At 51.5% G+C, this 26424-nt stretch overlaps 1 protein-coding gene across 1 annotated transcript in view; it reads left to right on the top strand.

Annotated features, from left to right (window-relative positions):
- Positions 1-26424, top strand: part of CEP290 (centrosomal protein 290) — a 1386965-nt gene that overhangs the window by 333342 nt on the left and 1027199 nt on the right. The window lies entirely within an intron of this gene.

Raw genomic sequence — 26424 nt, 5'->3', positions numbered from 1 at the left:
ATCAAGAAGGGAGATTGGACTGTAGTTTCTGGCATCCGATTTATCCCCCTTCTTATAAATAGGAATAATGATTGATTCTCCCCAAGAGGATGGGGCTCCATTACTTACAGCAGCATTAAAAACAATTGTTAATATGGGGCCCCATAGTGCGGGTGCAGCTTTATAGACATTAATGGGTACACCATCTAGGCCCTGCGCCTTTCCTGCTTTACTTGCTTTAATACCCTGTTCCACCTCATCCAAAGTGAAATTTAATGGTACTATAGGCCAGGGACTTGAAATGTTATTACAGTCCTTATTGGATTTAAAGATCCCAGACAAATGGGTTACCCAAGCTTCACTGCTTACATGGGACAATAGCTCTGGTGTTGAATTATCTTTTTAAAATGGCGAGTTGACTATTGCCCAAAACAGTTGAGAATTTGATGTTTCTGCCGCCTGTGCAAGTTGATCCTATGCCTCCTGTTGCAATTCCTTTTTCCTCTGCTTAAGAGCCAGTTTATAATCTGTTCTTAAGTAAGCTATAAACGGTGGGTCCTTCGGTTTGTTCTTTAACGCCTGTTTTAACTGTGTAAGCAGTGTAGTGCAGACCTGGTCGAACCATCCCTTAGTATGGCTTAGACAGCTGTTACCAGACCAAGTAAAAATGGTGTATATATGGCAATTGATTTTGTTAAAATTCAATAGGACGATGGCAGGGTCACTATTAATGTTCAAATTATCATTAATTTCACTAAGACAAGTTGTTACTATATTGCTTAACACTTTATCCGCTTTCTCCCCTTTCCATTTTATTCTAGTTCCATTAGGTCTATGCGGTTCAACATTGCCCACATATCTTGTAGTATTAACAGAACTAGCTCCCCAAATTGCAGTTATGAGAATAATATAATTGGTGTCGCATAATTGGGATTCCTCTATCCTTGGGGTCATACATAAGGGGGAGATATTGGAAGAAACCAAAACATTATCTATAACTGAGTTAGAGTTCCTACCAGTAAAGGTGGGGATCACATTACCACTTTCATCTCTTGCAGGTTGTAATAGTTCCAGGTCACAATCTGCCATAATTTTATTTACAGATTCACCATAATTATTATGAGGGAAGTGGAAGTCATTGTCTCCTGCATCATTCCGCACCCCACAGACCCTTGAAATGGACATAGGGCAAATGGGGATGTTAATATCTCGGACCCAAATAATATTTAAAAAAATGACATTTTCCTCTGTACTTAATTACTCAATCATGTTCTCTAACTCATTAATAATATCAGACCGTGTATTATCAAAAATATTATTATAAAAATGTATTAAAAGAACATAGCGAGCATGTTTATGGGAAAGCCAAAGGAGCTGAAGTTGTGTACCAATGTTTAAATGCCTTTTCGCTTCCAATGACAAACTTGTCAGGATAAGAATTAGGAGGCCACCCTTTGCTCTATCAGACACCGACCCCTGTGCTGGCAAATTATACGAAACAAACCCATCATAACTGGCAGGTTCTGTATACCAAGTTTCTTGTAGACAGATGATATGATGGGAACTAAGAAAATCCATCCAGCCCAGTTTTTCCCCTGTTGAGGCCAATCCAGCTATATTTCAGCTAGCTATGGATATCCCTTCGCTGTTACTTATAGCTGCCGGCTCTATTGGTAAGATGGTATGAACTACATGGGGGGCCTCCTCTCCTAGGTTACTGTTGTGGTCCCCTCCTAGGTGTAAAATTTGCTGTGGGGTATCTTTTGCGTTGTCCTGTGCATCTAAGTATTCCCCCTCTGTCATACTGGGCCTATGGTTAGCCGCCATATCGAATGTAGGGCGGTCCAGAACCTGTCAATCGTTCTGATCAAGAGTGCTAAATAGTTCGAATCGATTGGACACAGGTACCTCAAACATGGGTTCTAGCGGTAGAGCCCTACTTTTAGAATGGGCGTCCGATGAGATCTTTTCCCGGGTATCGAACATTTGTGGTCTATAAAAAAGACTAAGTGAGCGTAACGTAATGCCCTATGTTGTATGTGGTAACATTGCAGCTCTAAACAGCAAGGTACTGGAATATTTTTTTTTTTTATTAATAATAACACAATCGCCTTGTATATTCTTTTTAGATTGTCCTATCCAATTTACCCTTCTGGTTGTAAGGTCTGTTCTGAACGTTCGCTGGAAATCCACAGTTGTAGTTAAGCCAGTGTACCATTTTATTTTTAAGCGAATCATGGGTTTCTCTTTGGGTTCCTGTAAGGGCTGGTACATTCATCAGAACTGCCACATATGGAGGTAAATTAATTGTATTACTACGTTTCTTCTCCCGGAATTCTATGTCCTGGGCAATAGTTATGGTACGGTTAGTCTGTTTGCTATCCCCCCCTCTAGCATTATTCTCCCGTCACTCTTTGCCTACTACTTCTTTCGTTGGTGGCACTGTAGTTACCTCACTGTTTTTTTTAGGGCATTCCCCTGGTGCAACTTTTGCCGCCATAAGTAGCTTGTTATGGGTTGTTAATTCCCCACTTAACCTGATGACTTCTCTACTCAATGAATCTAGTTTATCAGACAGTGGTTTAAAGTAGCTGTCAGTTTTGGCACTTAATAAATTGATAATCTCATCCACCTGTATTCCAGCTAGGGCGCCAGTGCTAACATCACTTATTCGCGCATCTGTATTAGGGACGGGGGGCAGATTTCGATCCCTTGTTACTAGACGATGCCCCCCGTTTGGATTGGCGCTTCCTACAGTTCCTTTTTGCTCTAGATGCAGGGGCCCTACTACTTGAAGACAAGTTGAGAGTGTCAATATGCTCATCGGATAGTGTTATAGAGGCTACCTCGTCTCTTGCTTTATCTGGTGCACCACCTCTTCTGGGAGAGTCGCCACACTCGTCAGGGGATACGAGCAATAGAGCCAGCGGCAATACCGGCAAACTGTTCCCTCCCAGGGAGAGACGTCGTTCAGCCCTATCAATCTCTACATTGATAGCACTCACTGCTTTGACTAGATAACTATCAATAGTTGCTCCCACATTTACTGCCGGAGTTTTATTTCCCTTACACTTAGACATTTTTAATACAACAGATTAAACTATACAATCACACAAATCACAAACCATAAAAGCCTATCAATTAATCATAGATAAAAAAAACACTGATAAAAATAATAAAGCAAATATGCCTTCCCCATAGTATAATGCTTAATTATATTCGGAACTCACTGGTTTTCCTATATATCCACTTACATAGATGAAAAACCAAGCGGAATGGTCAAGCCCAGTCTTGGACAGTCTCGGACGGGCTCAAACGGGCCTGCCCTTGGCCCGGGCTTCGCCCGCCGTGCGCCCGCACCCGTCCCGCGTGGTTGTCAGAGTAGACAGTTAAATACCAGCGGGTGGGAGGGGCCTGATAAACCTCAGGTGTTCCGAGCGCTGAGTGAAGCGCTGGGCTGATGGGACACGTAGTCCTGCAGTTCCTTGCGGCATGGGGGGAGCGTGGAGCAGCTGGCGTTCTCCCACAGCCAAGACCCCTCCAAAGATCGACTTGCACCCCACAGAACAGGGTCCAACAGAGAACAGCAGCGGCAACACCCCTTGGTGAGTTCCTTTTGCGAAGCGGCTCAATATACTCTATCCCTAACTTTGTAAGTCATAGCTGCATTTTGTAGCCCATCTTCTGTGGCTTTTGGATCACTTCTGACCATTTACTGGTTTATTTCCTCTGTGGCTTTTGGATCACTTCTGACCATTTTCTGGTTTATTTCCTCTGCCATTGCCCACTCCACCATGTCTTGTTCCCTTTCCATCTCCAAAGGTGCCCATGCTGCAGCCAGTGTATATAGATGCAGTGTTTTGCCAACACCTGCCCCAACTTCGGAAATTGATGATTGATTGCTCTTTTTTATGGTTTGGGCATTATATTCAGCACACATTGTATAGGTTTACATTTCAGAGGCAATGCTGTTACCATGCAAAGGCTTTTCGCAACTTGTTTCCCATAAAAAGTTAATTCACTACAGGACCATGACGTGTGTCAAAATTATGCTTCCATGTTGCCACATCTTGGGCAGGAGGAGGCCTTCTCTGGGTTTATTCTGCAAATTTTCCCTGGATCTAGATAAGTGTGATGGTGGAGTATGTAAAAATTGATTCATTTGAATTTAGTGTTGCCTAATTTCTCCCTCACCTTGGAGCAGGCTTGTGCCCACTATGTATGGGTATTTGGGGCTTTTTTATCGCGCTCCCAATATTTTCACTCTTAACAGTGATTTTTCTCTCTGCCTTCAGTGCATTTTCGAGTCAGACCTGTCGTCAGCCCTGTCCTGTGTTCATCTTTGTCTCAAGCATTTCAGAGGATTTATAAGCTTGTGGGAAGTCTGTCCTGATCTGTCTGGCATTTCCTGTTAAGTTATCATACTGTAGGAACTGGGTGGGTCTTATTTCAAAGGCTTCTTGCACCTTGATGAACATGAGAAAAGTATCCCTGGAGTATAGGTCCCCACAGATAGTACGGCCACTTACATGTTTTTGAATATTGATTTAAAGAACTGTAGCCACAAGATCTCTAATTCCCTTGAAAAGGGGAGCCATCATAGAATGTTCTTCACAGCTGTGTCCCAAGCCCTTTCAACCTGTCTTGTTAAGTAGGTACCACTGTGGTACTGCTATCGCTCATAAACACTACGTGGAGGGAATCATCATTGAAAAAACTTTGTAGCAGCCTTTTTCACAGTTATTCTCCTGTGATCATCATTTAATCACGTGATGGAGCTGGCTTGCCAAATAATATAATTCCAAATCTGAGAGTTCAAGTTCTCCTTCTGCCCATTCTAATTTAGTGTCTAGTTTGACTGTACTCCGTTTATTGGCCCACACCAGAGTTATTAATAATTTGTTAAGTTCCCAAAAGCTGTCCTTGGGAATAGGACACAGAGAATTTTGCATCACATAGAAACGTCTGGAAATGTGGAACACCATTTTAACTAGTGTAATAGACCTATAATTGAAAGCATGGGCATATTGCAAAACCTAAATGAGTATATTAAGCCATATTTGTCCTTACCCATGTTATAAGTGTGGAGTTTTCTCTCTGAGTGGACAACCAGAATACCCAAGTATCTGAATGGATCTGTTTCCTTTCTGAGAACCAATGCAGATATATGGAGTACGAATAAGCCTTACCAGGCCACCCGACATGAATTTCACAAATTTGACTCAATTTGTTCTTAGGTCTGACACTTTTTGAAATCTGTTGAGCTCTGAAAGGAGCACTGGAATTGCACAAAGTGAGTTTATGACCTAAATCAGTGTGCCATCAAAGTACATTGATATTATATATTATTTTCTGGGCAGTCTCATTCCCCATCCTTAGAGCTTGTTCATAAGTGTTATCGATAAGGGTTCCTGCGCAAATGCAAATAGCAGGGGCAAGAGTGGACACCACTGTCTGGTACCATGCTTTGTGCTCCAGCAACTAGAAATTATGCATTGGTTTTTAGTGTCACTGCGGGGTTGGTATATCATTCAATCAAACATTATTTGTATCCAGTCGTTTGATATATGTCTCATTCGAAGAGCCAGGTCTTGAGCTTCTTCCTGAAGTCGGTCGGTGAGGTGCTGGGGTGAAGGGTGATGAGGAGGAGCATCCTCCAGTGCGGCATCAGCGTATACGAGGAGGTTCCTGGGGGGTTGGTGGAAGTGCAGACTGTGTTTCAAGTAGGGTCCTTGGTCAAGGAGGGCTTTGTAGGCATGAGTCAGGAGCTTGAAATGGCATCTCTTCTGGACCAGAAGCCAGTGTGGGTCTAAGAGGTGCTGAGTGATGTAGGTTCTCTTGAGCGGGTTGAGGAGCTGGGTTCTGGATCATCTGGAGGCTTTGCATGAGTTCAGTGGTGGTGCCAGCATAGAGCGCATTGCCGTAGTCCAGTTGACTGGTGATGAGTTCATGCGTTACCGTCTTTCTGGTGGTAATGGGTAGCGTGTGGAAACATGCTGAGGAGATGGCATTAACCTGACATTTCATTGAGAGTTCGCTGTCGAGGATGATGCCGAAGTTGCAGCCGTGGTCTTTCGGCGTGGATCTCAGTTCAGATGGCCTCCAGTAGTCATTCCAGAGAGTGGTGTATTTGGCAAAGATGAGAACTTCTGTCTTGTCTGTGTTGAGCTTTAGGCAGTTGTTCTTCATCCATGTTGAGATGTTCTTCATGCAGGTGTGGAAGTTAGTATTCATTGAGGTGGGCTATGCAGAGAGGTATAGGACAAGCTGTGTGTTGTCGGGGATCATGTTCATGGCGTGCAATCTGTTGATGTCTGCGAGTGGTGTCATGTAGACGTTGAAGAGTGTTGGGCAGAGGGATGAGCCTTGGGGAATGCCGCAGATTTTGGGCTTGGCTTGCGATGTGAAGGGGGAGAGACGGACTTTCTGGGTGCGTCTCGTGAGGAAGGTGTCATCCATCTGAGCACATTGTCTGTTATATCAATCTAGCATAGGCAATCGAGTGTATGGTGGGAAACAATGTTGAAGGCGGTGGAGAGGTCAAGCAGGATCAGGACGGCTGATTCTCCTCTGTCGAATTTGTGTGCGGATGTCATCTGTTGCGGTGATTAGGGCTGTCTCGGTGCTGTGGGTGATGGTTGGTTCTGAATTCTGATTGGGAGGGATCTTTTAGGTTTTTTTCTCTCCAGATGTTCATTGAGTTGGATGTTGATGGCCTTGCCCAGGACTTTGGCAGGGAGAGGGAGCAGGGAGATGGGACAGTAGTTCTGGGTGCCTTTGGGGTCTACCAAGGGTTTCATGAGGCGGGTCTGACCTCAACATGTTTCCATGCGTCGAGAAAGGGGGCTGTGGTTATAGAAGCGTTGATGATGGTGGTAAGTTGGTGGCAGATCTCGTCTCTTCTGAGGTAGAAGAGTTGGAAAGGGGCAAGGGTCAGTGGGTGCTCCCGAGTGGTTGGAGTTCATGAGTGTGGTTGTGTTTGGTGAGCTGAGTTGTTTCCATGAGGTGAGTGGGTGGTCAGCAGAGGTGTTTGGTCGGAGGCTGAGGACTTTGGAGGGTTAGGGTTTGAAGTTCTTATAGATAGTTGCTATCTTGTTGTGGAAGTGGTCGGCGAGGGCGTTGCAGATTTCCTGTGATGAGGGGATTAATTTTTCGGTGTATAATAGGCGGCTGAACTCCCCAATGATGGAGAAGAGTTCCTGGTGGGTCAGTGCCTCCCCCTTTGACGCTTTGATCTGTCGATGGTGTAGGAAAGTAGGATCTGCTTCTTATGGTTACCCCCACTTTTTGCTTGCTGTTTCACTGTTTTTGAATAGTCTGACTGGGATCCTGCTAACCAGGACCCAGTATATCTGCTTTTGCCTTTTAATTGTTACACATGTACTTTGGTACACTCCAGATTGGATACTGGGGTACCCTTATAAGTCCCTAGTATATGGTACCCATGTACCCAGGGCATAGGTACCCCAGAGGCCTCCCTTGGGCTAAAGCATGTATTATGCCACCCATGAGAGGTCATGCAAAATGGAACTTCATTATATATATCGGGCACTACACTTAAAACTTATAAGTCACCCATATAGCAGGCCTTATTAATCCTGAAGGCAGGGTGCTGGGTTTTTAGTGAGAGGGTGCCCCTGCATGAGCAGAGCTCCTCTGCAGGCTTCGGATACCATTCTCCATGGTTGTCTGTGACTCAGCCAGACATATAGGTAGAAGTGCATTATAACCTTGCGGTAAATGCTATCTCCAAAACGGCTGCATAGAAACATATTGTGTTTGGTATCAAACACCTTTGAATCATACCTAAACATCGGTAACCGATGTGGGAGATATGATTCCACCTCAGAAGCGAGGTTCGTCGGGTCATTGGTCTATCCGGTACCAGCCTTCTCGACCAGCACAGCACAAATGGATGCTGCCGACCAGAGGCACATTTCTGCCCTCCTGCTGCTGAGCCAAGCTCGAGCAGATGAAGTCGGCACAATAGGCATCCTGGCACAGGGAGGTGTGACCACCTCCCATACAGGATTTAGTGTATTGGGCTGGGTGGGTGCACACTGAGAGTGCCTGAAAGTCTGCACTTGGGGCACATTGGCTCCTGCTCTGACACAAAACTGGACATAAGTGTAACCACCCCTCTGTCCTGCCCCTTCCCTAGGAGGGTCCCCTAAATCTGTCCAACCCTCTCCCGTGAGTACAAAGGGCTTACCTGGCTGTAAGACTTTACATTTTACGCGGACAAGATTCTACAAGAAGAAACCACTAACCTTCGATCTTCTGGACACGCTGGACTTTGACTGGGCCCAACTTCATCTCCCTCTCCTTCCAAAGCTTTGTCTGTGCCCTTGCTCCATACAGGCTCTGTGCAGGACCTGTGGTGCACTAAGGACAACTGAAGAATCTCCGTTGGGGTGAAGGAGTCACTCCCTGTAACTGCAGGCGCAACTGACTGGTCTGCTGCTCCTGCGGACTCCGAATATTTCAGCAACACAGGAAGTTTTTTTTAAAGGTCCCTGAAGTCGATCTGCCCTCTCAGCAAGTCTGAGGCCAGCATCCCTCGTGGGGACTGCATAACCCGAACCCCTGTGCACCGCGTCCATTTGCAGTTGCATTTGCTTGTTGGCGATTCACAAACTTGTGCATTGGACTCCATGTAGTCCTGATCCAGAGCAGTATTTGCACCAAAGAACTCCAGCCTTCTCGCACTGAGTGCTCCGTGGGCTGGTACTTTGCAATCTTGCACGAGGTCCCCTAGTGACTCCTGGTCCTTCGGCCTGTGGGTCCCCCTGAGGGTCATCTTGATTTGTTGGGCTTCCCTGGTTGCTCTAGTTGTGCCCTGACTCTCCATTGCTTGGTGAGTCCCCTGGACCTTGCTGGTCCACACCGTAACCTGCTTGACCTTCCTGCGTGGGTTGCTTTATCTAAGGCTTGTGGGTGCTCCCACCGGACACCGACCCCTCAGCACTCGACACCCTTCGTAGGACAGCTCACCTCCAGCTCCTGGTCATCCTCAGACGTCTCTTGGTCCTCGTGGCTGCAGAGTCAAGCATCCCTTTTTCGCACCTGAAGCCCCTGACATCGGTGGGCATTCGTCTACCGAGCCCCTGGTCACCCTGAAGTGACCCAGACTCTGTCCCCTCTGCTTTCAGGTTCCTTCCTTCCAGAATCCAGGCTTGGATTCCACCGGTACCCTTTTCACCTTCACGGCAGCAGTACTTCCTCACAGCCCTCCATTGAGAACGACGACGGTTTCCGACACCACTCCACTCCAGAGCTATGCACCCGACTCTTCTGGGATGGGTAATTCTGGTACTGCGATATCCACAGGTGGGGTGGCTCTCCAAACTTTAAGTTCCAAAGAGTTTGCTTGAAGTCCTCCTAGAAGGGTCCTTAAACTTTAAAACTGTAACTGTGACTTCCCCATAGAATTGGTCGGAGCCCGCAGGCGTGTTAGCACACTGCACCTGTCCTCCGTGGGGTCCCTATCTACTCACCTTGGGTGGTTCCTTGGGGTCCCAGCGTTTCTACGTGTTCTAGACTGTGTCTTGACTCAAGTTGTGATGTTATACCACTATGTCTAACAGAGACTACTATCCCCAGGCGTGAGACTGGATCCGGAAACTTTTTGCCACAGCATCCCTGGGCGTCGGGCGGGGCGACATCAAGCGACTCCGCCCAGGCGCCGTCCACGCACGTGACGTCAGCGAGGTCACATAAGCCCCGCCCCGGCGCGCCCACGTCAGTTTTTTCCTTTTCCTGTTTTGGGCCCTTTTTTCTTCAACAATTGTCTTTTATCTGAGGGAGCAGTGTGCGAATGGCTTCAGGCTTCAAAACTTGCACGCCGTGTGGGCGTCTTATGTCGGCGACGGTCCCTCATCCTATTTGTATGTGGCGTTTGAGGGAGGATCACGGCACCACTGATTGTGAGGCGTTTCAACAGTTGAAGCCGAAGGCGCGGCGGGAGCGCCACATGAAACTTCTATCGGCGCATCTCTCCTGGTCGACCTCCTCCCCTCGATCAGCTTCGGTAGACGGCTTCAGATATGGCTGTGGTCATCGTCCACGTCCTTCTCCGGTGTAGCGAGAGCGTCGCTCCCCGGTGGGTAAGTGTCACAGTTTATCCTCAGGGGCTGGTGTTCGGCCGTCCGGGGCGGGGACTCTCCGCGGGTGATGCGGACCTGCGTGTCATCCTCCTGTCCATCGTTTCCAGGTGTGGGGGCGTCGAGAGTCCAGATGGACACATACGCAGCGGCTTTGCGGGCCTCGCTGGCGTCTTCTCCTCCTTCCCTTCCTGGGGCGCCGACGGATCCCTCGCCTCGTGTGGGGCCCTCTGCGGCGCCGCCGAACGCTCCGGCCCTGGCGCCGACTGGTTCAGATCCAGGCTATAAGGATGTGGTGCTGTTGGGGTGCGGCCCCTCTGGGGCCCCTCCTTCGCGCCACGGCGCCTCTGCCTTGCAGGAAACTCCTGCTGGAGTCCCTGTGGTGTCGCAGGAGGTCGTCGGGGCTCGGGTCGCATCCCCGAGCCCCGCTGGGCCCTCCGGGCAGGCAAAGGCCTTGTCCAAGGTTGAGCTGACGCCATCCAGGCACCGGTGTCTGCTTCGGGCAGTGCTGCAAGGGTCGGTGACCTCTCCTCGTCCCGCTTTGGGCCGAGGTGGGATGGGGACTCCCCGTCCCCCTCTGGGCCTTCCTCATTCCTCCCCGCAGGCGGCTGCCTCATCAGGGGCGAGTGGGAGGTTGAGTCGTCTTTGGCGCTTCCACATGGGTCGCCGGACCACCTTCGGATCACTCCCCCGGTACTTCTCGTTCCTCCACGCAGGCAGCTGCCTTCGGCGGAGGTCGAGTCGGCGCCGTTCTGGCGCCGCCCTTTGGCCACTTCCTCTCTGGCCCCGGCATCGCCCTTTGGCCACTTCCTCTCTGGCCCCACTCTGGTCCCCATTCCGGTCCCCAGTGCAGTGTGACTCGGAGGAGCCCTATCCGGCCTCTCCTTCGGCATCGAAGGGTGGCTCCCCGCCCTTTCTGAGGCCAAGGTGCTCATCGGAGGAGCGGCAGGTGCCCCATTCCTCTGTGCCTTCTGGCTTTCAGGTCTGGCCCTTGCCCGTCCCCCTTGGCCTCGGGTTCGGCCGTCTTAGTCTACAGCCGTCACCCACGGAGGAGCTGATTTCTTCTCCGCAGGGCCCTACAGAGCCAGGTGCGACCTTCGCGCACGCGTTGTCCACTGCTGTGGGCATTCTGTGCATGGGGGACCCAATTGCTCATTTTCCGGCGGACCGTCTCTTGGAGGTTCTCCACCAGGGCTCCCCTTTGAAGGTTCACTCATTTCTTCTCTGGAAGGAGCTAGGAGGGGCCCTGCCTCGGTAGATCCGGTGCCTCAACACCTCTGCACTGTCACCTTCCGGCACCACGTGACCCGGCGTGCCTCTCCCTCCACCCCTCTGCTGACAGTCCTCTCTTGAGGACCGATTTTCCCTCCCTGCCGCCCCTGTTGACTTCGAAGTCCCCGGAAGGCCCGCTGGCTGGACTCTTGGGGGGCAACATGTTCGCCTCAACCAGCGCATCCCAAGAGACTATTCAGGTGGACTTACGACATCATGTTTTGGATGGCCAGGAGCTAGCGGCGTTTATTCTCCGCTCCGCTCTGGACATCTCGGAGGTGTTGGGCCAGCCTATGGCTTCCTCAGTCGCCCTCCATCGCCATGCTTGGCTTCGGGACGGCATGTTCCCTGAGAATATTCGGGAGCGACTCATTGATCTTCCGTTTGATGTCAGCCTGTTGTTCCATGCTCCGGCTGACTCTGCCATCCGGAGGTTCTTGGCGGTGCTCAGTCCTCCTCCTCCTCCTTCTTCTACTCCTCCCCTCTGCCTTATTCTCCTCCTCTTCCTCTCCTCAGTGACTGCTGACCTGAGCTGGGTTTGGGCCCTTAGATGCCCTTGCTGTAGGTGATTTTTGCTGGCCATTGAGTCCTCCTTGCTGGGACTTTGGCATTGTTGGCTGCTGGATGGCCCTTGTTGCCTGTGTGTGGGTTTTTACTGGACTTGTTAAAGAGACTTGGCCCTGAGATTAGGCCTTCTGTTTTTCTTTGGGCTGATGTCAAGCCTTCCGCTGGGCTGTTTTTTCCTGTGGCGCTTTGGCTTTTGCTTCTCCTCTGCTGCTGAAGTTCTTCCAAAGAGGGTTCCCATGTTTTGGGACTTACCGTACCCTATGTGGGGTAGTGGTAGCTGTTATATAGCTATGCTCTCCTGGGGAGTGCTGGCTGTCATTTGGTGGCCATTCTCCATGGCGTTTCTGTATGTTGATATTGCCTCATGAGGTTGTATGTGCTCCCCTTATAGTGGTAGGTCTGGCCATTGCTCTCCTTCCTGCACTTGTCCTGAGAGCTGGAATGCTTCAGTGTCCTTCATGCTTCTGGCCGCTAATGGTTATAGCTCCCGTTATGGCTTGCCTGTGGCCTTTCCTCTAGGTGGGCCCTCGGACCCTCTGAGCTTCTTCTTTTCCTCTACCTGTCCTGGCATTGGGTGGAAGCTCGGTGTCCTGGGGGTGAAGTAACAGAGATCTTTGAATGACCAGATTATGGGAACCCCCCTCCGTATCTTACCAGATACCAGACTTGCGATCTCCAAGTCAGAGTCACTAGAACCACACCCGCCGTCTGTCTCCTGACCTGAGCTGAAAGGCGCATGAGCCTGCTGAACTACCCCGAGCTCGCCACAAGCATTCAGTCACAAGCGCTGCGAGGCCTCCGGGTAGTTATGCGCTATACAAGTGTAATTTTCATTTCATTCATTTCATGATCATCACAAATGGAGGAAAGGCATACCTTAGTTGGGGTTGCCATTCCTGAAGGAAGGCCTTCATCGCCAACTCTTCTGGGCCTGTATGCCAGCTGTAGTACCTTCAGAGTTAGTGATCCAAACGAGAGGCAAAGGGATCCACTGAGAACAGGCCCCATCTGTTGTGAAATGCTTCAAACACAGATGGGTGCATTCTCCAGAGGCTCGCGTCTTGAAGGTTACAGGAGTACCAATCAGCTACCTGATTGGACAGTCCTGGGAGGTGCTTGGCCGTCACCGAGACCTGATTCTCCAAGCAGCAATCCTGGAAACTGCAGGCCAGGTCCAAGAGATTCTTGGAATGGGTCCCCCCCCGAGATGAACTATGTAGCACACCACAGCCACATTGTCCATCTTGTGAAGGGCGCAGCATTGCCCATAGTCCTTGGTCCAGCATTGAACTGCGTTTGACCCCCACTAGGAGTTCGAGGCAGTTGATGTGCATGGATCTCTTTTTATGAGGACCATCTTCTGCCTGTGGAGAAGTCCCCCATATCTCGCCCCCCAACACGAGCCACTTACCTCAGACTTTATCTCCAGGTCTGGCATTGAACCAAAGATCGCCCAGTCGTTCCATGCCTTCATATAAGCCAACCCCTTCTGAATCTGCTTGAACCTCCTCCAAGAGGGGAACCACATGGGAGTAGATGAGGCCTTCCCTGAGATGCAAGGCCTTCAAGTGCTGTAGGGCCCGATAATGAAAAGGGCCCAGAAAAATGGCCTGTATAGAGGATGACAACAGCCCCACTACCCTCACTATCTGTATCAGGGAGGTGGAGGGTCATGCTGTGAGGGATTGCAGCTCATATTTGATCTTGATAAACATACAGTAAGGGAGACTGAGGGTAGCCCGAACAGGGTCCACAACAAAACCCAGGAACACCAGATATTGAGAGGGAGTAAGCATTGATTTGTCCGGATTGATAATGTAGACTAGCGACTTCAGGTCCGAGACCGCCACTTGAAGGTGTCTAGACAGAGCCCAAGGGCATTGGTTCATGAAGAGGATGTCTTACAGGTAGATTGTTAAACTTATACCCTGGACCCTTAAAAATTCCACCTCCTGGCGCATTACTTTGGTGAAGCACCACAGAGCGGATGACAGATCAAAGGGAAGCGTCCTGAATTTGAATGTGTACCCCCTCTATTGAAACTGGAGGAAGCGGCAGTGAGAGGAAAAGATTGGGATGGTCAAATAGGTGTCCTTCAAATCTAAGCACACCATGCAGTCTTTTTTTTTAAGGGGGTCCCTGAGTAGGTGGATACCTTTCATTTTAAAATTGTGGTAAACCAAACCAGTTGTTGAAATCCTTCAGGTTGATTACAGATTGCTGGACTCCATTCGGTTTGCCCATGCTTAAAATAACCCTTCGATGCAGGATCATACACACTACCACCCATTTGCGAAGAAGCTCCATGGCCTCTATGTCCACCAGCTCGGCATGTGTGGAAGATATGACTAAAGGGGATAGGACGTCTCTCCTGGTGGGGCTGCTGTAAAATTCTATGCGGAACACTCTTACTATTTGGTAGACCCAAGTTTTGGAGGTAAGGGACTCTCAGTTGTGGACGAACCCCTGAAGCCTGTCCCCAGATAATGCAGAAGAACAGGGTGAACACCACCTTGATTGGTACCCTGGTTGCCACCACCACAGTGACCTCCTCTTGTGCCCCGGTGATGGGGGTGACTCTTGGATGGATAGAAGTTCCCAAATCTCAAGGCGTCCTGGTCCTACCCTCTTCTTTTGTGTTATCCTCTGTCAGAGGCTGGGTGTTGTGCGAGGCCGGCCAATTGCCTCCTGCTCTGACCAGCCCCAGAGAAAACCCGGGGCATAAAGATGCGTTTAATGGATGCCTGGGTCTTGTCTACCTAATTAAATGTCTGTACAAAGTTGCTCAGCTCCCGAATACACGTGTCACCAAGCAATCCCCCATGGAAGACGTGACCTGCCTCTGAAGTGGTCAGCTCCCCCAACTTGAGGTCCGTCTTAATGTGGAGCGGCCTCTGCCTCTCCATGGAGAGGGCACAGTTCGCCTTCCCCAGGAAGATGATGGCCCTCTGAGCCCAGCCTGATAGAACCTCCGGGGAATTCAATGACACAGATGCCTTGGTGTCCTTTGCCATGTCGAGAGGGAGGTCAAGGTCCCTGCAATATCTAGAATCTTGTCCTAGCAAGCTCGCCAGGACCATGCTATATGGGGTCTAGTGAGGGGGACTGATAATAGTCCAGGAATGCCTGTTTCAGTCTGCCAAAATTGCTCGGTTCGACGCCTGGTTCTATGTCCCTTCTGCACTTGTGGGGGTGTGGCGGGTGGTTTAGGCCTGTCGGGAGGTACAAGTCCTAAAACGTCTTCCCTCCCAGGGAGGGCTTTGAAGCAGCTCTCTGCCACAGCAGTAATTTCCTCTCCAAGGAGGCCATTTCCTGCAAGACCACCTTAGAAATGGAGGCGTACACAACCTTGCAGAAATGATTCTCTATGAAGAGGTAGGTGAGGCTATCTGCCTCTGCATATGTCTCTTCGACATAACTTATTCTGATCAAGGGTAAAAAAAAAGGCACAGTTAGGTAATAGCACCAATGCTGGGGGTCCCAGCTAGTGTAAGAGGGTTTATAAAGGGTGGGGGTGTCCCAGATAGAAGTCCAGGGAGCCAAATATAGGTTACCAGGCCCAGTGGAAACTTCGCACCCCTTTCAAACTACAGGGTAAATGGACTTGCCTGGTGTGGTGTCCGCAAATGTAATAAGGGCGGTAAACGCTGAAATAGTATAGAACCAATCACTCCAGACAAACAGGGCTTTTTGGAAACTGACAAAGCTGAGCACCTGGCCGGCCGTGCTGCAATCTGAAACTGACAACGCGGGCCAACTCAGGGTAGCAAGACACGTCAGGCGCATGTTTTGCTACTGATTTGAAACAATAGGACACAACTAAACTCAGCACTCCCAAGAGGAGGTGAATGCACCGCTGCCCCTTTAAATACCACATGTACAAAGAGAACTCGGCACTCTCACGACGAGGCAAGGAAACAAATTCAGGTGCATTTAAAATGAAGCACATGTATTTATTAGGTCAACACTTTTCGATGGAGGGCAAAATATATTGGTTAATGCAGATTCCCAGATATTAACTAGAAGGCTAATATATGCAAATAACATTGGCAAGACACAAGAAAAACATTTGACATATATAGATGGAGCAGAGAAACTTGTAGCTTATATACACAAGAAGTGAAAAGAATACATCACCGAACAATTTGTCAACATCTGGCCAACTTGACTGGAGGAGCCCTTGACAGCCACGCAGAAGTCTCGATCTGGACCCTCAAAGTTCCCTGCAGCAACACGTCTGTTCCACAGCGAGCTTCTGTCTAAGCGCTAAGATTTCCTGCCTTTAATACCTTTTACTCAACCTGAGGAGAAGTTTCTAGAAACCTTGCCCCCTTTCTACTGTTGCTAAAACCGAACTGGCCGTACTGGTCTGTGTCTGGGTCAAGACAGAAGCTGGCCAGACCCCTGTATTTTGACTCCGAGACATAGCGGTACATTCCACACTTTTCGCTGTCAACAACAATTTCTGCCTTGAAAGGTACCAAATGCGCATCCCACATATATTTTAGCTTACTCTTAACAGTGAAAGGTGAAAACAAGTGAAGAGCAAAAACATCCCTCCAACACCCCTCACCTGCATTTGCGTGAGAGAACAGAAAATGGAATCTGAAAGAGACTATTAGTTATAGATTCCTTACCTTAGAATTACCGCCAGGCTTCAGGCTGGATCCGGATAATTTTTTCTCTCAGCAGTACCCTTGCGAGTTGGTAGATGGTGTCGGTCGACTCCAAGTTTACCATCGGCGTCCTGATCGCCGGGATGACGTTGCTGTATCCACTTAGACCCCCGCCCCTGGACTCTGATGTCAGTTCTTTCTTTTTCCGCGCCAGCAAGCGCAGATTCAGTGATCATTCGACTCCTGGTGCACTTAGGGATGTCCCATCGTCGGACTAGCTTCAAGTCTTGTGACTCCTGTCACAAGCTGATGTCTGTCACGAATCTGCACCTTGTGTGCCTCTGTGGCTAGGAGCGCGACCATGACCCAAAGTCGTGCTCAAAACGGTCAGCCCATGAACCCGAAGTCTTTGTGGGAGCGGTCCCGAAAGCTTCTGGAGGCTCGGCAGTCAGCTCCATGCCGGTCGAGGTCCCGGTCAAGAGGAAGGTTGCGGGACCGGTAGCGGAGCCACCACCATCATTCTTCATCGAATGTGAAAGCACAAGAAGAAGGCGAAGAAGCATTGTCGCTCTTCGCTTTCTACCCGTCCGTCGACTGACATAACGTGGAGGGTCGTCGTCCTCCGGCTCTTACCTCCCTTCCCTGGGTCCGGAGCATTCCCTGCCCAGCTTTGTGCCTTTTACGAAGCCCTCCATACCATCTTTTTTGCAACCCGACTCCGCCAGCGTGCCTTCAGGCTCCGCAGACTCAGCGGGGGCTCTAGGCTTTCGATGCTGGCAGCTCCGGCCTCTGCACCGCAGGGCCCCCAAGGATCCATGCCTGGATCTGGATCGGTGCTGGTCGACCTCATGGTACCTTCTCTGGCACCAATCCCTCTGACAATGCCTCCGCCACCTCCGACGCCGGTGCGTCCCCGGCCGGCGTCAACCCCGGCCTCCGCCTCGACTTGAACACGGAGCCAGACTGGTGTCGACCAACTCTGATACCAGCGCCAGAGGGTACCTTTTGTACCGCTGTTCTTCTCTGGCGTTCTTTATCACCCTGAGTGGCGGCCAAAGGAGGATGAGGAGGACTGGGAAGGGTCTGTTGACCCTCTGGCAGACCATCTTCAAGAGCCAGACTGGAGACGAGTTTGGTGATGCCAATGGTCTGGATACTTCCCCAGACCTTGGTATGCTTTCTACCCCTACCGTGGCTACAGAGTAGGGAGCTTCCTACACTGTGGTGTTGCGTAGGGTGGCTGAGGCTTTTGGCCTTGAGCTTCCTATGGTGGCGGTCAGGACTAACCTCCGTACTGAGGTGCTTCAGCCAGCTGCAGCCTCTTCGGAGCCCTTGCTGGCTTTCAATGAGGGCCTCACTAACGTCCTCCTGGGCTCCTGGTCCAAGCCCAGCACAGGGGCTCCTGTGGATAGGATGATTGCCCGACCCCACCGCCTGGCACCGGGATACACACTTTTCCTCTCCCAACACCCTACTTCTGAGAGCTTGATGGTCCAAGCCTCATCTTCGAAAGGAAGCGCTTTCATTACAGCTTCTCAAGATAGGGAATGCAAGAAGCTCGACCATCTTGGGAAGAAGATGTTTTCTTCCCCCAACTTAGGACTGTGGTCGGTGAACACTGGATGTCTCTTGGGCTGTTACACACATTCAGTGTGGGACACGGTTGCGCAAGTGCTGCCACAGTGCCTGGTGGAGGCCCGGGTCTTGCTTGCCTGTGCTGTTGCTGAGGGTCGAGACGCAGCAAAGTTCCCCATCCGGTATGGACTGGATACTGCTAATTTGCTGGGTAGGTCAATTTCCACGTCAGTAGTCTTGAGACGCTATCCCTGGCAGATAACCTCCGGCTTCTCTTGGTATGTCCAATGTACCCTTTTGTACATGCCCTTTGATGGCTGTCGCCTGTTTGGCGACAAGGCAGAATTGGCACTTAAGCGCTTCAAGGACTCTAGAGCTTCGGCCAGATCCTTGGGGACTTGCAGCGACTTCTCGCCCCATGCAGTCTACTTTCGCCGCCACGGAAGGGGTGCCCCACCTCGCTACACCCAAGGCCACAGGGCTGCACAAGCCACCCAGCCTCTGCGCTGCCGGGGACGTGGGCCTCAGCATCGTGGGTCCGGGGGCCAGAGAGCGGGCCAGTCTACCAATGCCCCCCTGCAACTGCCTCCACAGCTTTATAGTCTGACCTTACCGGCCACTAGTTGCCAGTGGGCAGCAGGATCCAGCATCACCTCCCCCAATTGCACATCATCATGTCTGACAGGTGGGTTTTGCAGATAGTTCAAAGGGGCTTCTCCCTCCCCTTCGAGAGTACCCTTCCCTCCATACCACCAACACTTCATCGCATGTTCGAGCCTCACTTGGCCCTTCTCCGTCAGGAAGTTATGGCTGTCTTGGCCAAGGGAGCTATTGAGCGACTCCCTGTGCCAGAAGTAGGTTTTTGTTGTTATGCCCACTACTTCCTGGTACCCAAGAAGGAGAAAGGCCTGCGTTCTATCTTGGATCTCAGGGACGTCAGCTGCTTCCTCCAGAATCAGAAGTTAAAAATGTTGACATTAGTTCAGGTCCTGTCTGCCCTCGACCCTGGAGACTGGATGGTAGTGTAGGACTTGCAGGATGCTTATTTCCACATCCCCGTCCTGCCAGCCCACAGGAGTTACCTACGGTTCACAGTAGGCAACTAGCATTTTCAGTTTACCCATGCTCCCCTTTGGCCTTACCAGCGCCCCTCGGGTGTTCACGAAAGTGATGGCGGTGGTGGCAGCTCATATGCACAGATCATACGTTCCAGTCTTCCCCTATCTCGACGACTGCTGTTGAAGGCGAGCTTGGCCCAGGCGGTCGTTCCCACCTCCAGACTATGGCGGACCTCCTGTATTCGCTGGGGTTCACTATCAATGTGCCTAAGTCACACCTGATTCCCTCTCAGAAGCTCCTTTTCATCGGTGCACTTCTGGATACAGCGCAGTTTGGGGCTTATATCCTCCAGAGCAGCAAGTCTGGGATATTTGGGCTATGATACAGATGTTTCAGCCTCTATCCTAGATTTCGGTGAGAAAGACCCTGAGGCTGCTGGGCCTCATAGCCTACTGCATCTTGCTGGTAGATCATGCCAGGTGGCATATGCCGGCTCTGCAGTCAATCAATCAATCAATCATAGCATTTGTATAGCGCGCTACTCACCCGGGAGGGTCTCAAGGTGCTTGGGGTAGGGGGTCCGCTACTGCTCGAACAGCCAGGTCTTGAGTTGTCTCCTGAAGGCGAGGTGGTCCTGGGTCAGCCGAAGGTGGATGGGGAGGGAGTTCCATGTCTTGGCCGCCAGGTAGGAGAAGGATCTGCCTCCGGCGGTTGCTCTTTGGATGCGTGGTACGGCGGCGAAGGTGAGGCTAGTAGACCGTAGCTGGCGGGTGGGCGTGTAGAAGGTCAGGCGGTCGTTGAGGTACTTGGGGCCCCGGTCGTGAAGAGACTTGTGTGCGTGGGTGAGGAGCCTGAACGTGATCCTCTTGTTGACGGGGAGCCAGTGCAGGTCCCTCAGGTGGCCGGAGATGTGGCTGCGTCGGGGGATGTCCAGGATGAGTCGGGCGGAGGCGTTCTGGATGCGTTGGAGTCTTTTCTGTAGCTTGGCTGTGGTTCCGGCGTAGAGGGTGTTTCCGTAGTCCAATCGGCTGGTGACGAGGGCCTGGGTGACCGTCTTCCTGGTTTCGGTTGGGATTCATCGGAAGATCTTGCGAAGCATGCGTAGGGTGTGAAAGCATGATGAGGAGACGGCGTTGACTTGTCTGGTCATTGAGAGGGAGGAGTCCAGGATGAATCCCAGGTTGCGTGCGTGGTCTGTTGGCTTGGTAGCGGTGCCCAGGGCTGGGGGCCACCAGGAGTCGTCCCAGGCGGAGGGCGATGGTCCCAGGATAAGGACTTCCGTCTTGTCTGAGTTCAGTTTCAGACGGCTGTTCTTCATCCACTCGGCGACGTCTTTCATCCCTTCGTGTAGGCTGGTTCTGGCAGTGTCGGGGTCTCTGGTGAGGGAGAGGATCAGCTGGGTGTCGTCAGCGTAGGAGATGATGTTGAGGTTGCGTTGGCGTCCGATGGCAACAAGAGGGCTCATGTAGACTTTGAAGAGGGTGGGGCTGAATAATGATCCTTGCGGAACGCCGCAGATGACTTCGGTGGCCTCGGATCGAATTGGGGGGGAGGCGGACTCTCTGTGTTCTTCCGGCGAGGAACGAGACGATCCACTCCAGTGCCTTCTCTTGGATGCCGATGTTGCTGAGGCGCTGTATTAGGGTGAGGTGGCAGACAGTGTCGAACGCTGCGGAGAGGTCCAGGAGGATGAGTGCCGCTGTTTCCCCGTTGTCGAACAGGGCTCGGATGTCGTCGGTTGCTGCAATGAGGGCGGTCTCGGTGCAGTGGTTGGCTCTGAAACCGGACTGCGAAGGGTCGAGGGATCCGTTCGTCTCGAGGGAGGCGGCAAGCTGTCTGTTGACGATCTTCTCGATGACTTTGGCAGGAAAAGGAAGGAGCGAGATGGGGCGGAAGTTTTTGAGGTCGGTGGGGTCCGCTGTTGGTTTCTTCAGTAGGGCGCTGAGCTTGGCATGCTTCCAGCTCTCCGGGAAGGTGGCGGTGTCGAAGGAGGTGTTGATGACGTCTCGGAGTTGGGGTGCGATGGTGGAGTTGGCCTTGTTGAAGACGTGGTGGGGGCAGGGGGCAGGCTGAGATCCGGAGTGGATGGTGTTCATCGTGCGGGCTGTGTCTTCGGTGGTCACCGTGGTCCAGGTGCGGAGGGTGGCGGTGGGGGGCGTTGGTTCGATGGTTGGGTGCGTGGGTGGTGCGCCGAAACTGTTGTGGATGTCGGCAATCTTGCGGTGGAAGAACGAGGCGAGAGAGTCGCAGAGGTCTTGTGAGGGAGTGATGTTGTTGTTGCCGGTGCTGGGGTTGGAGAACTCCTTGACGATGGTGAAGAGTTCCTTGCTGTCGTGGGCGTTGTTGTCCAGTCGTTCCTTCAGTGATTTCTTCTTGGTGGTGCGGATGAGCTGGTGGTGCTTGCGGGTGGCGTGTTTGAGGGCGGTCATGTTGTCAGTGGTTTGGTCGAGGAGCCAGGCTTTCTCGAGGGTGCGGCAGGTCTTCTTGGAGTCCTTGAGTTAGTCGGTGAACCAGGAGGCCTTCTTGCTTCTGGGTCTGCTGGGAGGGTTCTTCAGTGGTGCGAGTTCGTCGGCGCAGGCGGTCAGCCACTGGGTGAAGTTGAGGGCTGCTTCGTTGGGGTCCGTTGTGCTGGTGGGTGGGTTCTAGCTGAGGGAGGTGGTGAGCTGGTCGACGGTGATCTTGCTCCAGCTTCTGTGAGGAACCTGTTGCGGGTGGTGGTGGGGTGTGGTTCTTCTGAAGCTGAAATGGACGCAGCTGTGGTCGGTCCAGTGGAGTCCGGTGGAGTGTCTGAAGGTGATGTGCTTGCTGGATGAGAAGACGGGATCAAGCGTGTGGCCGGCGTAGTGGGTGGGGGTGTTGACCAGTTGCTTGAGTCCGAGGTGGGCGAGGTTGTCCAGCAGGGCAGCGGTGTTGCGGTCCTTGTTGTTCTCCTGGTGGAAGTTGAGGTCCCCTAGGAGGATGTAGTCAGCGGAGGGGAGGGCGTGTGGGCTGATGAAGTCCCTGATGTTTTCGCTGAATTGTGTGCGGGGTCCCAGGGGTCTGTAGATGAGGGTGCCTCTGAGGGTCGTCTTTGGGTCGGTGTGAATCTGGAAGTGGAGGTGCTCGGCGGCGGCGAAGGTGTCGTTGGAGTCGGTCGTGATGCGGATGGTGTTCTTGTGGACGATGGTGATGCCTCCTCCGGTCTGGTTGACGCGGTCCCTCCTGATGATCTTGTACCCGTCCGGGATGGCGATAGCGATGGCGATGTCGGGGGCCGAGGAGGCGTTCATCCAGGTTTCCGTGAGGAAGGCGACGTCTGGTGGTGATGTGTCGAGCAGGTTCCAGAGTTCCACGGCGTGTCTGTGGACGGAGCGGGTGTTGAGCAGGATGCACTTGAGGTTGCTACTGGTGTTTGACTTCGCGGGTGCGGTGCAGGTTCGGAGGCAGGTGAACTTGCAGGTTCTACAGGTGAAGGGTCCGTGGATGCGTTTCGGGGCGGCTCGGCAGCATGCAGGGTTCCAGCCGGCGTTGAGGGCGGCGGCGTCGTAGGTCTGTCGGGTCGTCTTGCATCGGTGGGGGCCAGGGGTCCTGGCACTGGGCGCGGTCCAGGTGCGGACAGGCGCAGACGGGCTTGCCTTTGGCGCGCCTTCGCGCACAATTGCCCGCTGAGCGCGGACGCTGTGCTCACGCGTGGACTCTGCCATAAGTGGAGAGTGGGGGGGGCGGAGCGAGGGAGGAGCAGCTGGGAGGCGGGAGCGGGGCGGCGAATGGGGATCGAGGCAGAGGAAGGGGGCGGGCCGCAGGGGAGCAGCGGCGGGGGTCTAAAGGCGGGAAAGAGCGCGGAGGAGGCGGCGAGGGGGAAGCCCTGAAGGCGGGTCCCTGAAGGCAATCAGCGGCGGCAGGCAGGAGCAGCGGTGGAGGCCAGCACACGGGGGCCGTGCGGTGGGTGGGGCGACCTGGAAGCAGTGGGACCTGAAGTTCCAGTGGGCACAGCATCGGGGGAATCATTACGATTGCATCCAGATCTCAGAGGGCACCGAACACCAATTGTAGTGGTGGCTAACGGACCAGGATTGGCTCAACAGCAGATCCCTCTCCTATTCCCTACCAGAGTTCACAGTTGTGACAGATGCGTCACTCTCTGGATGGAGCGACCACATAGGAGAGGCGGAGATCAGAGGCCTCTAGTCTCCCACGGAATCCGGGCTCCACATCAACCTTCTGGAGCTGCGGGCATTTCGTCGTGCACTAAAGGCATTCCTTTTCTTCTATGAGAGGAAGGGGAATGCAGATGTTTACGGACAACACCACCCATATGAGGTACTGCAACAAACAGGGCGGGGTCGTGGCCCCTATGTCAAGAGGCTCTGCCTTTGGACGTGGCTGGAACATCAGGGCATGTCCCTGGCGGTTCAAAACCTGGCAGGTTCTCTGAACCCCAGGGCGGACGAACTCAGCCACCGGTGCATGATGGATCGCGAATGGCGTCTTTACTAGGAGGTGGTGCAAGGTCTCTTTCAGCAGTGGGGAGAACCTTAGTTATATCTGTTCGCCACCAAAGAGAACATGCAATGTCAGCAGTTCTGCGCGTTGGAATTTACAAGGTGGCACTCGCTCGGCAACGTTTTGCGGTCTTCTATACGCCTTTCTGCCTATCCCACTTATACCCAGAGTGCTAAAGAAGATCAAGCGCAGACGGGCCCAAGCCTTTCTGTGGCTCCTGACTGGGCACGAAGAGTCTGGTATCCCGAGCTCTTGAACATGGCCATCGATCCTCCGATCAGACTGCCTCTTTGGGAGGATCTTCTGTCTCAGCAGCAGGGGACGGTCCTCCACCCAAACCAATCCAGCCTGTATCCGAGGTTCTCCTCTTCATTCTATCTTAGGCCCAGCAGGGCTCTGCTTTGGGCACCCTTAAAGGCTATCTTTCGGCCTTTCTTTGCTTTCCTGAGCAGCCTTCTCTTTTACATTCCCCTATTCTAAATAAGTTTCTTAAGGGCTTTACTCACCTCTTTCCTCCTATTCCTTTTGTAATGGCCCAGTGGGACTTGAATCTGGACTTAACTTACCTTATGTGTGCTCCTTTTGAGGGGAAACAGCGTTTACAACGCTGCCATTACATCGAGTGCTATTACAACACAGTTGTTACAACGACCTTGTTGTTAGTAGGCGATGTAATGACATTGCAAGATATTACAACAAATTCCAATAGGGGGTGCTCAGGTATTGGAAATAAATTCCACCACCTTTCCTACTGTTGCACAAACTGGAGTAGTAATATTAAATAATACTATTCCTAAGTCCAGTGTGGAGAAGTGTGGCTCAACGGTTAGAGGCGGCAGACCCGGAGGCAGAGGTCGGCCCGGGACCAGGGTTCAATTCCCGACGCGGCCGGGTGCAGGACCAATGTCAGCGGGCCCGATAAATCTCGCCTCGGTGCCACTCTAACCATGGGGTCCCACGCTGCAACTCTGGGCAATAGCTTGCTTAATCTCCACTCCGGCCCCATCACCACCGGGGATGCCTGGCTGCACCTTTGGAATGCCCAGTAAAGGGACCATCTCACAGGGAAAGCCATGACAGGTTCCCCAGTGGTACAGTGCTGGCACGCTCCAGGGTAACCACGCGCTCTATAAATCCAACATTCATTCATTCAGTGCGCCCCCAATAAAACCCGTTGTAAAGACTTGCGATGTACTACATCGCTTACTAACCACGCGGCCGTTGTAACAACCGCTTTGTAATGGCACGCAATGTATTACATCGCGTTGTAATGTGCCATATTCCTTTAGAGCCACTACATTATTGTCCTCTCAGACTCTTGACCTTAAAGACTGCTTTTCTGGTTGCCATCACCTCTGCTCGCAGGGTAAGTGAGCTTCAGGCTCTATCTTCTAAACCTACTTTCCTTGCTGTCGATCCAGTCAAGGTTGTCCTTCGAACTAGACCTTTTTTTCCCAAAGTGGTTACCTCTTTCCACATAGGACAGACCATCACTTTGCCCACCTTCTTCCTGCCCCTTCATCCTTCAAAGGAGGAGGAAAGACTTCACCGTCTGGATCCAAAACAAGTGTTATCATTTTATTTGGATCACACAAAACAATTACGGGTGGATGATCAACTCTTGGTTGGCTCTGTGGGCGCCAAGAAAGGTTGGGCCGTGCAAAAACGGACTATCTTTCAAGATCTGTTACTCTTTGGGGAAAAAGGAGCATCCGTTAGGACTGCGTGCCAATTCCACTACTGCTTTGGGACGTGGAGTCCCCCCTCGTTGATATCTGCCAGGTAGCCACATAGGCATCACTGCACATGTTCACTAAACATTACTGCCTGGATAGTCAAGTCCGGAGGGATGGCTTCTTCGGCCGTTCAGTTCTCCAGGATTTTCTGGTGTGAACTTAGTACGCAACCCACCTCTGAGGTTGTTATTGCTGGGGTATCTATTCTAAGGTAAGGAATCTATAACTAGTAGTCTCTGTCACACCAACAAGTTATTTACCTTTGGTAACAATAAATCTGTAAGAGACATATGTTAGTTATAGATTCCATCAGCATGCAGGGGTGGCGTCTAGTTAGATACCGCAACGTCATCCTACCAACGCACAGGGATACTGCAGAGAGAAAAAATTCTCCGGATCCAGTCTGACGCCTGGGGGTAATTCTATGGTAAGGAATCTATAACTAATATATGTCTCTTACAGATATATCGATCCCGAAGGTAAGTAACTTGTTTGTCAGGTATACAAGATGGAGTCAGTGTTCAATGTATCATTCTTTATAGGATCACACTTGTAAATTGTTATGTTGTTAATAGCATTATAGCGCGTGCAACAGACGACTCTCTCTAGTGGTCGGAGGAGCACACCCTACTGGCCCTGGGCGCTGCAGCATTCTTGAAAGAACAAAGTGTCCGCGAAAGAGCGACAAGCGTTTCCGCAGTTATGGAACAATATTAGCATAAGATACCACAGAAACTATCACAAACCAATTTAATGAGCACTGCTATCTATTGTACGTGTGAAAAATACATAAATAAGCAGAACAGAAACAGGCCAAATGCCAGAGCACCTAACTCAGCTGCTGGAGCAACGCAGAAAGAAGAGGAGGCAACAGCGACAAGGGACTAAGGAGATACTGTGGAGCCAAGTGATTGGACAATTTTGAAGTTTGAACTATGACTTTTTTCCCCGAAGGGCTGTAAGAAATGAAGTCTGGTATTGTGTTTTCTTATGACCGCTTTTAATAAAAGTGGAGAAAGAACAGCTTAATCCTCG

This window comes from Lissotriton vulgaris, chromosome 1_1 (genome assembly GCF_964263255.1).
Source record: "Lissotriton vulgaris chromosome 1_1, aLisVul1.2, whole genome shotgun sequence".
Lineage (NCBI taxonomy): Eukaryota > Metazoa > Chordata > Amphibia > Caudata > Salamandridae > Lissotriton > Lissotriton vulgaris.
The sequence above is the reverse complement of the archived record's forward strand: the minus strand, read 5'-3'. Positions and strand labels throughout refer to the sequence as shown.